This window comes from Cherax quadricarinatus, chromosome 24 (assembly GCF_038502225.1).
Source record: "Cherax quadricarinatus isolate ZL_2023a chromosome 24, ASM3850222v1, whole genome shotgun sequence".
Taxonomy (NCBI): domain Eukaryota; kingdom Metazoa; phylum Arthropoda; class Malacostraca; order Decapoda; family Parastacidae; genus Cherax; species Cherax quadricarinatus.
The window spans coordinates 8,552,011-8,569,171 of NC_091315.1; positions in this window are offsets into that span (position 1 = coordinate 8,552,011).

Below are 17,161 nucleotides of genomic sequence, written 5' to 3' on the forward strand. Positions count from 1 at the left end.
CCATATACTGTATTCTTATCAAGACTGATGGACTCATATCGACTCCAGGCTGAGGGACTGAGTCCATCAGTTTTTGAACCATTTACCTACATTCCTGTCAGGCAAAGCAACATCTTTGGATATTGATACAAGGAATTCTACGCTTGCTAAGTCCTACAGGCATAACCTACTTCCACCTACGGATTTATAAAAGGTGACACTGTCTAATTCTGCTTCACCTCACCTGTCTACAGTATATAAGACCCTTTGTGCATATGCTGTATGTTCACCAAGATTGATGGACTCATTACATCGAGGTCAAGTTGAGGGACTGATTACCTCAAACTCCTTCTGATCTTTATCATTCTTCTTTGTATTGGACTGATAAAACCACACTGTGGCGAAACGTTTCTACAATAAAGATACCCAAGTGTTAGACATACCTGGAGAGGGTTTCGGGGGTCAATGCCCCCGCGGACCGGTCTGAGACCAGGCCTCATGGTGGATCAGGGCCTGATTAACCAGGCTGTTACTGCTGGCCTCACGTAAATCGACATACGAACCACAGCCTGGTTGGCCAGGTACTGACTTTAATTACCTGTCCAGCGCCTTCTTGACAGCCAGGGGTCTATTGGTAATCCCTCTTATGTATGCTGGGAGGCAGTTGAACAGTCTTGGGCAGCTGAACAATCTAATTTATCAACTTATCGGTTCTCTGTACCATTTATCAACATAAATGTGTTTATATTTTTAGTAAAACTAACGCGTTCAGAGTGACTAGTAATACCGAGTTCACACTTGAGAGTAAGTCTGAACATCCGTAGTACTAACATTCTTACCCTGGGGAGTAACGCTGACATATTTATACTTTAGAATATCATTGACCTTTTAATAATCGTATAGAACAGTGTATCATAAACCATACCACGGGTGGGGTTAGAACCCGCGATCAGACTCTCAAAACTCCAGACCGACGCATTAGCAAGTTTTGAGACTCTGATAGCGGGTTCTAACCCCACCCGTGGAATGGTTTGTTTGCAATCGTGTAATTGCGATTTCGTGAGTCGAAGTAACAGTGCATCTTGCCAACGCAGAGGAGAGGCGAGAGAAAGGAAGTTGACATTCGTATAAAAATTATGGAAAAAAAACAGGGAACGTAAATATGAGTTGAACATGTTCACGTTGCAAAGAGAAAGTTGTGATCAATAAACACACGTATCTGTACACACAAGGCAGACGTCAATGATAAAGGGGAACATGCAATGAAAATGTGAATGTGTGCTTGTGCGTGCTAGTGTGCTTGTGTGTGTGTGTGTGTGTGTGTGTTTACGCACTTATTTTGTACTCACCTGTTCGTAGATGCAGGAATCGAATCTTAATGAGAATGTTCTTAAATGCAGATGCAGGAATCGAATCTTAATGAGAATGTTCACACAAGTATGAGTGATATAAGGCTCAGATTATATACAGTACATGTACTTAGGAATTTGCATTTACATACATGTTATACCTGGACGAGAGTATTATGTGTTGTAGTTTATGTGCCCGCTTGTACTCACCTAATTGTGGTTGCAGGGGTCGATCCATAGCTCCAGGCCGCGCCTCTTCACTGGTCGCTACTAGGTCACTCTCCCTGCTCCATGCCTCCACTACATCACTTTCCAGATTATTCCACTTCCTGACAACTCTATGACTGAAGAAATACTTCCTAACATCTCTGTGACTCCACGAAGTCTTCAACTTCCAATTGTGTGTGTGTGTGTGTGTGTGTGTGTGTGTGTGTGTGTGTGTGTGTGTGTGTGTGTGTGTGTGTGTGTGTGTGTGTGTGTGTGTGTGTGTGTGTGTGTGTGTGTGTGTGTGTGTGTGTGTGTGTGTGTACTCACCTATATTTTCTCGTTGTTTTCAATACTTCATTAGTTTGATTTCAGTGTTTGGAATTTTTCTCTGTAACATTGATCTTACTGACCTTCTCCTTTTGTTTTACATTCAATCTTTCATCAACAACAATCCTTGTTTACGGTGCCATGGGAAGGTCCCCCAGTACCAGCTGTACAATTACTGCTTTAACTTGGAACTACACTACACTAAACACTTTGTTCTTTTGTTCTTCTCAGAGCGCACTAATATTGTCTTGAAGTATTTTAAGGAATGTGTAAATACACTTCACGGGCTCACACGCTTTTTTCAGCATTTTTTTACGCTCGAAGGCCAGACAGAAACCTTAACACAAGAGCCGGGGATACAATGACAACGCAGAGATGTAGTGATATCTCTGTTATACTTAGTAACAAAACATACGTGAAGATCACATTCTCATACATAGTAACACCAGAGATACAAATATCACACAGTTATACATAGTAACAGCAGAATTAGGAGGATCTTACTGTTATTTATAGTAACGCCAGAGATACAAAGATTACCAGAGATACAGTGATCACATTGATGTACATTGTAACACTAGAGATAGAGTGATCAATTTGTTATCCATAGTAACACCAGAAACAGTGATCACATTATTATACACAGAAACACCAGATATAATGATCACCCAGTCATATATAGCAGCATCAAAAAGAAATTAAACAATTATAACATATAAATAAAAGAATCAGATGACAGACAGATGGTTTGGCTAACTGGGAGGTTCCTCTGGGAGGTTCTCTCTTCTGGCTGGCTGGGAGGTTCCTCTCTTCTGGCTGGCTGGGAGGTTCCTCTCTTCTGGCTGGCTGGGAGGTTCCTCTCTTCTGGCTGGCTGGGAGGTTCCTCTCTTCTGGCTGGCTGGGAGGTTCCTCTCTTCTGGCTGGCTGGGAGGTTCCTCTCTTCTGGCTGGCTGGGAGGTTCCTCTCTTCTGGCTGGCTGGGAGGTTCCTCTCTTCTGGCTGGCTGGGAGGTTCCTCTCTTCTGGCTGGCTGGGAGGTTCCTCTCTTCTGGCTGGCTGGGAGGTTCCTCTCTTCTGGCTGGCTGGGAGGTTCCTCTCTTCTGGCTGGCTGGGAGGTTCCTCTCTTCTGGCTGGCTGGGAGGTTCCTCTCTTCTGGCTGGCTGGGAGGTTCCTCTCTTCTGGCTGGCTGGGAGGTTCCTCTCTTCTGGCTGGCTGGGAGGTTCCTCTCTTCTGGCTGGCTGGGAGGTTCCTCTCTTCTGGCTGGCTGGGAGGTTCCTCTCTTCTGGCTGGCTGGGAGGTTCCTCTCTTCTGGCTGGCTGGGAGGTTCCTCTCTTCTGGCTGGCTGGGAGGTTCCTCTCTTCTGGCTGGCTGGGAGGTTCTGGCTGGCTGGGAGGGTCCTCTCTCTACTGGCTGGCTGGGAGGTTCCTCTCTTCTGGCTGGCTGGGAGGTTCCTCTCTTCTGGCTGGCTGGGAGGTTCCTCTCTTCTGGCTGGCTGGGAGGTTCCTCTCTTCTGGCTGGCTGGGAGGTTCCTCTCTTCTGGCTGGCTGGGAGGTTCCTCTCTTCTGGCTGGCTGGGAGGTTCCTCTCTTCTGGCTGGCTGGGAGGTTCCTCTCTTCTGGCTGGCTGGGAGGTTCCTCTCTTCTGGCTGGCTGGGAGGTTCCTCTCTTCTGGCTGGCTGGGAGGTTCCTCTCTTCTGGCTGGCTGGGAGGTTCCTCTCTTCTGGCTGGCTGGGAGGTTCCTCTCTTCTGGCTGGCTGGGAGGTTCCTGGGAGGTTCTTTTCTTCTGGCTGGCTGCGAGGTTCCTCTCTTCTGGCTGGCTGGGAGGTTCCTCTCTTCTGGCTGGCTGGGAGGTTCCTCTCTTCTGGCTGGCTGGGAGGTTCCTCTCTTCTGGCTGGCTGGGAGGTTCCTCTCTTCTGGCTGGCTGGGAGGTTCCTCTTCTGGCTGGCTGGGAGGTTCCTCTCTTCTGGCTGGCTGGGAGGTTCCTCTTTTCTGGCTGGTTGGGAGGTTCTTCTCTTCTGGCGGGCTGGGAGGTTCCTCTCGTCTGGCTGGCTGGGAGGTTCCTCTCTTCTGGCTGGCTGGGAGGTTCCTGTCTTCTGGCTGGCTGGGAGGTTCCTCTCTTCTGGCTGGCTGGGAGGTTCCTCTCTTCTGGCTGGCTGGGAGGTTCCTCTCTTCTGGCTGGCTGGGAGGTTCCTCTCTTCTGGCTGGCTGGGAGGTTCCTCTCTTCTGGCTGGTTGGGAGGTTCCTCTCTTCTGGCTGGCTGGGAGGTTCCTCTCTTCTGGCTGGCTGGGAGGTTCCTCTCTTCTGGCTGGCTGGGAGGTTCCTGTCTTCTGGCTGGCTGGGAGGTTCCTCTCTTCTGGCTGGCTGGGAGGTTTCTGTCTTCTGGCTGGCTGGAGGTTCCTCTCTTCTGGCTGGTTGGGAGGTTCCTCTCTTCTGGCTGGCTGGGAGGTTCCTCTCTTCTGGCTGGCTGGGAGGTTCCTCTCTTCTGACTGTCTGGGAAGTTCCTCTCTTCTAGCTGGACCACCTTTACAGGGATACAATGATCACATGTAATAACATGTGATATTATAACATTTGTGTTGTAATATATATGGGCAGTGCTTTATGGAGTTGCTCTCACAAAACACACTCAACACTCATTAACACTGTTATAATGTGTTCTTCACTAAGATACACACTCAGTACCTCTGTTCACACCATGTAATTATAGTTTCTTACTGAATTCCTGTGCCAGATTCATTATTTACTTATATGTTAACAAAACAAATAAGGTACATATAAACGTTATTTGCATCATTGAGATTCTTATACATCGTGAAGTAACTTTCGTCCACTATCGTAAAGTTATGCTTAATAACACTAGAAATACCGAGATAACACTGTTATGCATAGTATCACTATAAATACATACACCGAACTGTTATACATGTTAACACAAAAGATACAAAGACGACGATATTATATACAGAAACATGCATAAAATTAATTTTAACATATTACATACTACGACATATAAAAAGAAGGATAAAATTTAAATTAATTGGCCTCACCGTGATGGTGTAACCGGACGGGAAGTTCTTCTCTTCTGGCTGGACTACGGTACGAGTCTACCCGGGTGGATGTATTTACAGAGCACAGATTTCTGTGTGTCCCTCTCTGTAATTACATCTGTCTGTATATAAGGATATTAAAACATTTGTTCTAATATCATATATGGGTAATGCTTCATGGTGAGGCTACATTTGAAGAGTTAAGTTCCTCTTTGAGGAAATGCTGTGTTTGGGGTTCACAGCTCTCAACGTCCCCCTCAAATGTACTGTAACAGTTCCTGTTTTTTCTTCTGTTACGAAGCTGTTTTGTTGCCGAGTGTGTGAGTGTACAACATATTATTGCACATAGTTATAAAGTGTTGAGTGGGTGTGGGAGTGTTGAACACTTAATACACATTTAAAGAGTGGTGAGTGTGTTTGAGAGTGCAGAGTTCATAATTACACATCGTCAAAGAGTGGTGAGTGTGTTTGAGAGTGCAGGGTACATTATTACACGTTGTTAAAGAATACTGAGTGGGTGTGGGAGTGTAGACTACATTAGTACGTTTTGCCACAGAGTGCAATGACTGACCAAGTCACTGGACAAAGATCAACATACAACGAGACGTTGTTCCATGAAAAGACTCTCCGGTAAATAATGTCTTTTTCTCACCTTTTTAAATGACACAAAGCATCACCTATTTTTTTTAAATTAATACTTAAAAATGACAGGGAAACCCGACTATATCGACGAAATATAGAGAAACATCTGCAACACTTGAGTATCTTTAATGAGGAAACGTTTCGTAAAACACAGTGGCTTCATCAGTCCATACAAAGGAGAATGGTGAATAACAGGAGGAGTTTGAATAGATGTAATCAGTCCATCAATCTTGAAAAGAATACAGGATATATGCGAAGAAGTAGGTTATATACTGTAGGCAGGAGAGGTGCAGCAGTCGTAGGTGGTATCACTGATTACCTCAAACTACTCCTATTCTTCGCCATTCTCCTTTGTATGGCGAAACGTTTCCTTATTATAGATACCCAAGTGTTGCACATGTGTCTAATTTATCAACTTGTAGGTTATCTGAACCATTCATCTACATGATTGGGAAAGCCGTCAAGGGCGACGAAATATGATGTTCAAACCCGTCCAGGGTGAAGAAATATGACAGGGAAACCTGTCCTAAGCGATGATATATGACAGAGAAACCGGGCTATGCCGACGAAGTATGACAGTGAAACCCGTCGCGTGAGACGAAATATGTCAGGGAAACCCGTCAATGGACACAAAATATGACAGGGAAACTGGTCCAGGGCTATCAAATATGACAGGGAAACCCGTCAACGGCGACGAAATATGACAGGAAAACCAGTCCATGGCGACAATATACGATAGGTAAACCCGTACAGGGCGACGAAATATGACAGGGAAACTCATACAGGGTGACGAAATATATCAGGGAAACCCGTACAGAGCGACGAAATATGAGAGGGAAACCCGTCCTGGACGACGAAATATGACAGCAAAACTCGTCCAGGGCGACGAAATATGAGAGAGAAAGCTTTTCAGCGCGACGAAATATGAGAGGGAAACGTGTCGAGGGAGACGATATATGATAGGAAAACCCGTCGAGGGCGACGAAATGTGACAGGTAAACCCGTCCTGGGCAACGAAATATGGCGCGGAAACCCTTCCAAAGCGACGAAATATGACGGTTAAACACAACTAGGGAGAGAAAATATGTGAGGTAAACCCGTCCAGGGCGACTGAGTATGACACTGAAATCCGTTCAGCGCGAAGAAATATGTCAGGGGAAACCTGTACAGGGCGATGAAATATATCCAGAAGACAGAATATTATATGGAAATCATTCCAGAGCCATGTAATATGAGAGGGAAACCCGTCCAGGTAGACGAAATATGAGAGGGAAACCTTTCCAGGGCGAAGATATGAGACAGGGAAACCCATCCAGGGTAACGAAATATGACAGGCAAACCCGACTTGGGCGACGAAATATGACAGGAAACTCACCCAGGGCGACGAAATATGACAAGGAAACCCGTATAGGGTGATGGAATATTAAGTCGCAATCCGTCCAAAGGCAAGAAATATAACAAGGGAAACCCGTCCAGGGCGACGAAATATGAGAGAGAAACCTGTCCAGGGCGAAGAAATATGACAGAAATACGTCCACGGCGGCGAAATATGACAGGGAAACCCGTCTATGGCGACGTTATATGATAGGGAAACCCGTCAAGGAGACAAAATATAACAGAGAAACTAATCCATGGCCATGCAATATGGCAGTGAAACCAGTCAATGGCGATGGAATAGGACAGGGAAAGCCATCCAGGGCGACTGAATATGACAGATAAACCCGTCCATGGCGACAATATTTCACAGGGAACCTGTCCAGTGTGATAAAATATGACAGGCAAACCTGTCAAGCCCGATGAAATATGGCAGCGAAATTCGTTCAGGACGACGAAATATATAAGGGCGTAAAGGGAGACGGAATAAGACGAAATAAGACAAGGAAACACGTCGAGGTAGATGGAATATCACAGGCAAACCCGTCCAGGACGATGAAAAATGACAGGGATACCCGTCCAGGGCGACGAAATTTGACATGTAAACCAGTCCAGGAAGACGAAATGTGACAGGGAAACCCATGCAGAGTGACGAAATATGACAGGGGAACCCGAACTGGTAGACGAAATATGACAAAAATTCATCCAGGGCGACCAAATATGAGAGGGTGAAACGTCAAGGGAGAAAAAATGAGAGAAATCCGTCTATTGCTTAAAATATGACAGTGAAACCCGTCCAAGGCAACGAAATATTACAGAGAAACCCATTCAGGGCTACGAAATATCACAATGAAATCCGTCGAGGGAGATGAAATATCACAGGTAAACCCGTCCTGGACGATGAAAAATGACAGAGATACCCGTCCAGGGTGATGGAATGTGAAGCTGAAATACGTCCATAACGAAGAAATACGAGAGAGAAACCCGTCTTGGGCAACGAAATTTGAGAGCGAAACCTGTCCAGGGCGACGAAATATGGCAGGAAAACCTGTCCAGGACGATGAAATAAGAGAGGGAAACCCGTCAAGGGCGACAACATATATCAGTGAAACCCGTCCAGGGCGACGAAATGTGAGAGGGAAACCCGTCAAGGGCGACGATATATGAAAGAGAAACTCATCCAGGTTGACGAAGTATGAGAGAGAGAAAGAAGTTCTGAGCGAAGAAATATAACGGGGAAACCCGCCAATAGCGACGAAGTAAGACAGGGAACCCCATCCAGGACGACAAAATATGACAAGAACACCTGTCCAGGGCGACGATATATATCATGGAAACCCGTACAGGGCGACGAATTATGACAGGAAAAATCCGTCCAGGGCGACGAAATATATCATGGAACCTTGTACAGGGCCACGAAATATTTCAGGAAAATCCGTCCAGGGCTACGAAATACATCAGGGAAACCCATACAATGCGACGATATATGACAGAAAAACCCGTCCAGGGCGACGATATATGTCAGGGAAACCCGTCCAGGGCGACGAGAAATGACAGGGAAACCCGTGCAGGTCGACGAAAAATGACAGGGAAACTCGTCCTGGGTGACGAAATATGACAGGGAAAGCCGTCCAGGGCGACTGAATGTGACAGGGAAAACCGTCCTGGGCGAAAAAAATATGACAGGGAAACCTGGCTATGGCGACGAAGAATGACAGGAAAACCCGTTCAAGTCGATGGAATATAACAGGGAAATCCCTCCAGGGGGATGGAATATGACGGGAAAACATATCCATTGTGACGAAATATGGCGAGGAAACCCGTCCAAGGCGACAGAATATGAGAGGGAAACCCGTCTAGGGCGACGGAATACGTCACGGAAACCCGGCTAGATCTATGGAATATGACAGGGCGATGGAATATGAGAAGGAAACCCAACTTGAGAAGCAAAAATATAGGAGTGACCTATGTAACACTGTGCAGAGGTCACCAATGAATGTAAATTGTCCCATAAATCTTGCACAAGATAAACTACACAAGTTTTGAAATTTCTAAGTTGATCGAATATGTCGTTCATGAATAATAAACAAAAATTGTGATAAAGCAAACGAAAGATCTGAAAATTGTTCCCAAAAATAGGAAAGTGTCCTCTGGTTAAATTTAAAAATGCCATAAATGGGCGGATTTATATTTTTAACAGTTTGTTTTTCACATTTACTGTGTTTATAATTCTATGAAATCCCATAAAAAATTTTAAACCTCAATTCGATAAAAATTGCAAAAAAAAAAAAATGGCAAATTGGCATCCAGACGGCTCAAAATTAATCCAAAAAACTTAAGATTGATTAATAATTGTGTTTGTGAGTTGATCAGAAGAGACATTCACTAGTTATTATATGGGAAGCAATTTACTTAATGAAATTGGGAAATTTAAACTTATATAAGATCAATGTTAAAGACAAACTGTGTTTTAATAAAGTTCATCAATGATAAAAGTTAAACGCATCAAAAAAAAAAAACAATCTGGAGTAACTGATCTGATTCCAAGTTTTTAAACTTTCATTAAAATTTCTAATTTTCATTTATTCAAAGTAAACAAATGTGTTATTATCTTTATTATACAATATATTGTTATTAATAATGTGAAGACAATCAGAAGGAACATTCATTAGTTATTGAAGGAAAAGTGAATATCATTATTCATTCAATAAAACTGATAAACCAGGATTTACGTCAACCAAAACAGTGTGAGCCGTTTGGTCGGAAAACCAAACCATTGGTAAAAATTTGAAGCCGATCTGATGAGTCATTCTATAGTATTTCACAGACTCCGAAGATTCCAATTTTTATATTATTAACAATTTTATTACCACGACAAATTTCTCTGCAGGTAAAGCGAAGTAATAAGTAATTTCCTCGACTTAAGATACATCGGCCATTAAATACTGAAGTTGTTCATAAAAGATAAATTGAAATTTATTTAATGTCATTTAAATGAAATAAAAAGGTGAAAATGTTTTACATAAAATGATGAAATCTGTTCCTACACATTGTTCCTACACATTGTTCCTACACATTGTTCCTACACATTGTTCCTACACATTGTTGCTACACATTGTTCCTACACATTGTTGCTACACATTGTTCCTACACATTGTTGCTACACATTGTTCCTACACATTGTTCCTACACATTGTTCCTACACATTGTTCCTACACATTGTTCCTACACATTGTTCCTACACATTGTTCCTACACATTGTTCCTACACATTGTTCCTACACATTGTTCCTACACATTGTTCCTACACATTGTTCCTACACATTGTTCCTACACATTGTTCCTACACATTGTTCCTACACATTGTTCCTACACATTGTTCCTACACATTGTTCCTACACATTGTTCCTACACATTGTTCCTACACATTGTTCCTACACAGTGTTCCACATACATTGTTGCTACACATTGTTCCTACACATTGTTCCTACACATTGTTCCTACACATTGTTCCTACACATTGTTCCTACACATTGTTCCTACACATTGTTCCTACACATTGTTCCTACACATTGTTCCTACACATTGTTCCTACACATTGTTCCTACACATTGTTCCTACACATTGTTCCTACACATTGTTCCTACACATTGTTCCTACACATTGTTCCTACACATTGTTCCTACACATTGTTCCCACACATTGTTCCTACACATTGTTCCTACACATTGTTCCTACACATTGTTCCTACACATTGTTCCTACACATTGTTCCTACACATTGTTCCTACACATTGTTCCTACACATTGTTCCTACACATTGTTCCTACACATTGTTCCTACACATTGTTCCTACACATTGTTCACACATTGTTCCTACACATTGTTCCTACACATTGTTCCTACACATTGTTCCTACACATTGTTCCTACACATTGTTCCTACACATTGTTCCTACACATTGTTCCTACACATTGTTCCTACACATTGTTCCTACACATTGTTCCTACACATTGTTCCTACACATTGTTCCTACACATTGTTCCTACACATTGTTCCTACACATTGTTCCTACACATTGTTCCTACACATTGTTCCTACACATTGTTCCTACACATTGTTCCTACACATTGTTCCTACACATTGCTTCTACACATTGTTCCTACACATTGTTCCTACACATTGTTCCTACACATTGTTCCTACACATTGTTCCTACACATTGTTCCTACACATTGTTCCTACACATTGTTCCTACACATTGTTCCTACACATTGTTCCTACACATTGTTCCTACACATTGTTCCTACACATTGTTCCTACACATTGTTCCTACACATTGTTCCTACACATTGTTCCTACACATTGTTCCTACACATTGTTCCTACACATTGTTCCTACACATTGTTCCTACACATTGTTCCTACACATTGTTCCTACACATTGTTCCTACACATTGTTCCTACACATTGTTCCTACACATTGTTCCTACACATTGTTCCTACACATTGTTCCTACACATTGTTCCTACACATTGTTCCTACACATTGTTCCTACACATTGTTCCTACACATTGTTCCTACACATTGTTCCTACACATTGTTCCTACACATTGTTCCTACACATTGTTCCTACACATTGTTCCTACACATTGTTCCTACACATTGTTCCTACACATTGTTCCTACACATTGTTCCTACACATTGTTCCTACACATTGTTCCTACACATTGTTCCGTCTCTGACATCGTCGTATTGTTTGTCGTCTTTAATGAACGTTCAAGATCCGTCACTGAGGAATCTGGAAGTTATCTGAGTTAGTCTGTGTTGCTGCCAAGAATTAAGTGACTTTGGTCATATGCTTCGTAAAAATATCAATTTTAAGCCAATTAGACGAAGAGTTCTGGAGTTAAGAAATAATGAAAATCGAAAAGTTTGAGAAGTAACAAAAATCAAGCAACTTTTTAAAGGTTCTCCTTCAGGGATACATAATTACTAAAGGTACTCCTTCAGGGATACATAATTACTAAAGGTAGTCCTTCAGGGATACATGATTACTGAAGGTAGTCCTTCAGGGATACATAATTACTAAAGGTAGTCCTTCAGGGTTACATAATTACTAAAGGTAGTCCTTCAGGGATACATAATTACTAAAGGTAGTCCTTCAGGGATAAATAATTACTAAAGGTAGTCCTTCAGGGATACATAATTACTAAAGGTAGTCCTTCAGGGATACATAATTACTAAAGGTAGTCCTTCAGGGATACATAATTACTAAAGGTAGTCCTTCAGGGATACATAATTACTAAAGGTAGTCCTTCAGGGATACATAATTACTAAAGGTAGTCCTTCAGAGATACATAATTACTAAAGGTACTCCTTCAGGGATACATAATTACTAAAGGTAGTCCTTCAGAGATACATAATTACTAAAGGTAGTCCTTCAGGGATACATAATTACTAAAGGTAGTCCTTCAGGGATACATAATTACTAAAGGTAGTCCTTCAGGGATACATAATTACTAAAGGTACTCCTTCAGGGATACATAATTACTAAAGGTACTCCTTCAGGGATACATAATTACTAAAGGTGCTCCTTCAGGGATACATAATTACTAAAGGTACTCCTTCAAGGATACATAATTACTAGAAAAAACTCAATAAAATTATTTGTTAAAAATAGAGAGGATAATTAAAAAAGGAAATAGCAGTGTCTTGAGTGAAGGTGCAAAATGAACTATGGTTGAGCGTGGAAAGTGAACTACAGGTGAAAGTGAACTACAGGTGAAAGTGAACTACAGGTGAAAGTGAACTACAGGTGAAAGTGAACTACAGGTGAAAGTGTAAGATGAAGTAAAAGTGAAAGTGTGTTAAACTGCAGGTGAAAGTTGATAATGAACTACAGGTGACGGAGTAATTTACCAATAATGGTACAAAAATAAAACACCAGGTAAAATTAAGTAAAAACAATGTAACGTAATCAACTGAATAAGACAACAATAATACTACAAATAATAATACAAATTATGGCATAAAAGTCGATATTGGAATATCAGTATCAGAATTAATTCTTGAGTCAGTGGTCAGCTGGACATCCTCAACACTAGTTATAACTTGAGTCAGTGGTCAGCTGGACATCCTCAACACTAGTTATAACTTGAGTCAGTGGTCAGCTGGACATCCTCAACACTAGTTATAACTTGAGTCAGTGGTCAGCTGGACATCCTCAACACTAGTTATAACTTGAGTCAGTGGTCAGCTGGACATCCTCAACACTAGTTATAACTTGAGTCAGTGGTCAGCTGGACATCCTCAACACTAGTTATAACTTGAGTCAGTGGTCAGCTGGACATCCTCAACACTAGTTATAACTTGAGTCAGTGGTCAGCTGGACATCCTCAACACTAGTTATAACTTGAGTCAGTGGTCAGCTGGACATCCTCAACACTAGTTATAACTTGAGTCAGTGGTCAGCTGGACATCCTCAACACTAGTTATAACTTGAGTCAGTGGTCAGCTGGACATCCTCAACACTAGTTATAACTTGAGTCAGTGGTCAGCTGGACATCCTCAACACTAGTTATAACTTGAGTCAGTGGTCAGCTGGACATCCTCAACACTAGTTATAACTTGAGTCAGTGGTCAGCTGGACATCCTCAACACTAGTTATAACTTGAGTCAGTGGTCAGCTGGACATCCTCAACACTAGTTATAACTTGAGTCAGTGGTCAGCTGGACATCCTCAACACTAGTTATAACTTGAGTCAGTGGTCAGCTGGACATCCTCAACACTAGTTATAACTTGAGTCAGTGGTCAGCTGGACATCCTCAACACTAGTTATAACTTGAGTCAGTGGTCAGCTGGACATCCTCAACACTAGTTATAACTTGAGTCAGTGGTCAGCTGGACATCCTCAACACTAGTTATAACTTGAGTCAGTGGTCAGCTGGACATCCTCAACACTAGTTATAACTTGAGTCAGTGGTCAGCTGGACATCCTCAACACTAGTTATAACTTGAGTCAGTGGTCAGCTGGACATCCTCAACACTAGTTATAACTTGAGTCAGTGGTCAGCTGGACATCCTCAACACTAGTTATAACTTGAGTCAGTGGTCAGCTGGACATCCTCAACACTAGTTATAACTTGAGTCAGTGGTCAGCTGGACATACTCAACACTAGTTATAACTTGAAACAGTGGTCAGCTGGACATCCTCAACACTAGTTATAACTTGAGTCAGTGGTCAGCTGGACATCCTCAACACTAGTTATAACTTGAGTCAGTGGTCAGCTGGACATCAACACTAGTTATAACTTGAGTCAGTGGTCAGCTGGACATCAACACTAGTTATAACTTGAGTCAGTGGTCAGCTGGACATCCTCAACACTAGTTATAACTTGAGTCAGTGGTCAGCTGGACATCAACACTAGTTATAACTTGAGTCAGTGGTCAGCTGGACATCCTCAACACTAGTTATAACTTGAGTCAGTGGTCAGCTGGACATCTTGAGTCAGTGGTCAGCTGGACATACTCAACACTAGTTATAACTTGAGTCAGTGGTCAGCTGGACATCCTCAACACTAGTTATAACTTGAGTCAGTGGTCAGCTGGACATCCTCAACACTAGTTATAACTTGAGTCAGTGGTCAGCTGGACATACTCAACACTAGTTATAACTTGAGTCAGTGGTCAGCTGGACATCAACACTAGTTATAACTTGAGTCAGTGGTCAGCTGAGTTATAACTTGAGTCAGTGGTCAGTGGTCAGCTGGACATCCTCAACACTAGTTATAACTTGAGTCAGTGGTCAGCTGAACATCCTCAACACTAGTTATAACTTGAGTCAGTGGTCAGCTGAACATCCTCAACACTAGTTATAACTTGAGTCAGTGGTCAGCTGAACATCCTCAACACTAGTTATAACTACTATTATATGTTGTTATTCAGTTAATAATTCTTCCATTTTACCTCATACAATATCTCTTGGAAAAGATACATATACAAAATAATTCAAAAACTTTCTACATGAAGGTATTGGAAATTTCTTTAAACAAAAAATGGAAGACGGGAAATTACTCTGGAGTTCTACCTGGTGATGTTAACACCAGCGGTAAATATGTCCTTGTCACCAGTAAATTAGTCTGGTGTTCTACCTGGTGATGTTAACACCAGCGGTAAATATGTCCTTGTCACCAGTAAATTAGTCTGGAGTTCTACCTGGTGATGTTAACACCAGCGGTAAATATGTCCTTGTTACCAGTAAATTAGTCTGGAGTTCTACCTGGTGATGTTAACACCAGCGGTAAATATGTCCTTGTTACCAGTAAATTAGTCTGTAGTTCTACCTGGTGATGTTAACACTAGCGGTAAATATGTCCTTGTCACCAGTAAATTAGTCTGGAGTTCTACCTGGTGATGTTAACACCAGCGGTAAATATGTCCTTGTTACCAGGAAATTAGTCTGTAGTTCTACCTGGTGATGTTAACACTAGCGGTAAATATGTCCTTGTTACCAGTAAACATCTACCTGGTGATGTTAACACCAGCGGTAAATATGTCCTTGTTACCAGGAAATTAGTCTGTAGTTCTACCTGGTGATGTTAACACTAGCGGTAAATATGTCCTTGTTACCAGTAAATTAGTCTGTAGTTCTACCTGGTGATGTTAACACCAGCGGTAAATATGTCCTTGTTACCAGTAAATTAGTCTGGTGTTCTACCTGGTGATGTTAACACCAGCGGTAAATATGTCCTTGTTACCAGTAAATTAGTCTGGTGTTCTACCTGGTGATGTTAACACCAGCGGTAAATATGTCCTTGTCACCAGTAAATTAGTCTGGTGTTCTACCTGGTGATGTTAACACCAGCGGTAAATATGTCCTTGTTACCAGTAAATTAGTCTGGAGTTCTACCTGGTGATGTTAACACCAGCGGTAAATATGTCCTTGTTACCAGTAAATTAGTCTGGAGTTCTACCTGGTGATGTTAACACCAGCGGTAAATATGTCCTTGTTACCAGTAAATTAGTCTGGAGTTCTACCTGGTGATGTTAACACCAGCGGTAAATATGTCCTTGTCACCAGTAAATTAGTCTGGAGTTCTACCTGGTGATGTTAACACCAGCGGTAAATATGTCCTTGTTACCAGGAAATTAGTCTGTAGTTCTACCTGGTGATGTTAACACTAGCGGTAAATATGTCCTTGTCACCAGTACCAGTAAACCAATGGTAGTCCTTGTACCAGTTCTACCTGGTGATGTTAACACCAGCGGTAAATATGTCCTTGTTACCAGTAAATTAGTCTGTAGTTCTACCTGGTGATGTTAACACTAGCGGTAAATATGTCCTTGTCACCAGTAAACTGGAGTTCTACCTGGTGATGTTAACACCAGCGGTAAATATGTCCTTGTCACCAGTAAATCTACCTGTCACCAGTGGTAAATATGTCCTTGTCTAAACATCTACCTGGTGATGTTAACACCAGCGGTAAATATGTCCTTGTCACCAGTAAATTAGTCTGGTGTTCTACCTGGTGATGTTAACACCAGCGGTAAATATGTCCTTGTCACCAGTAAACTGGAGTTCTACCTGGTGATGTTGACACCAGCGGTAAATATGTCCTTGTTACCAGTAAACATCTACCTGGTGATGTTAACACAAGCGGTAAATATGTCCTTGTTACCAGTAAACATCTACCTGGTGATGTTAACACCAGCGGTAAATATGTCCTTGTTACCAGTAAACATCTACCTGGTGATGTTAACACCGGCGGTAAATATGTCCTTGTTACCAGTAAACATCTACCTGGTGATGTTACACCAGTAAATATGTCTGGTGTAAACATCTACCTGGTGATGTTAACACAAGCGGTAAATATGTCCTTGTTACCAGTAAACATCTACCTGGTGATGTTAACACCAGCGGTAAATATGTCCTTGTTACCAGTAAACATCTAGTGATGTTAACACCAGCAGTGTCCTTGTCAGTAAACATCTACCTGGTGATGTTAACACCAGCGGTAAATATGTCCTTGTTACCAGTAAATTAGTCTGAAGTTCTACCTGGTGATGTTAACACCAGCGGTAAATATGTCCTTGTTACCAGTAAACATTAGTCTGAAGTTCTACCTGGTGATGTTAACACCAGCGGTAAATATGTCCTTGTTACCAGTAAATTAGTCTGGAGTTCTACCTGGTGATGTTAACACCAGCGGTAAATATGTCCTTGTTACCAGTAAATTAGTCT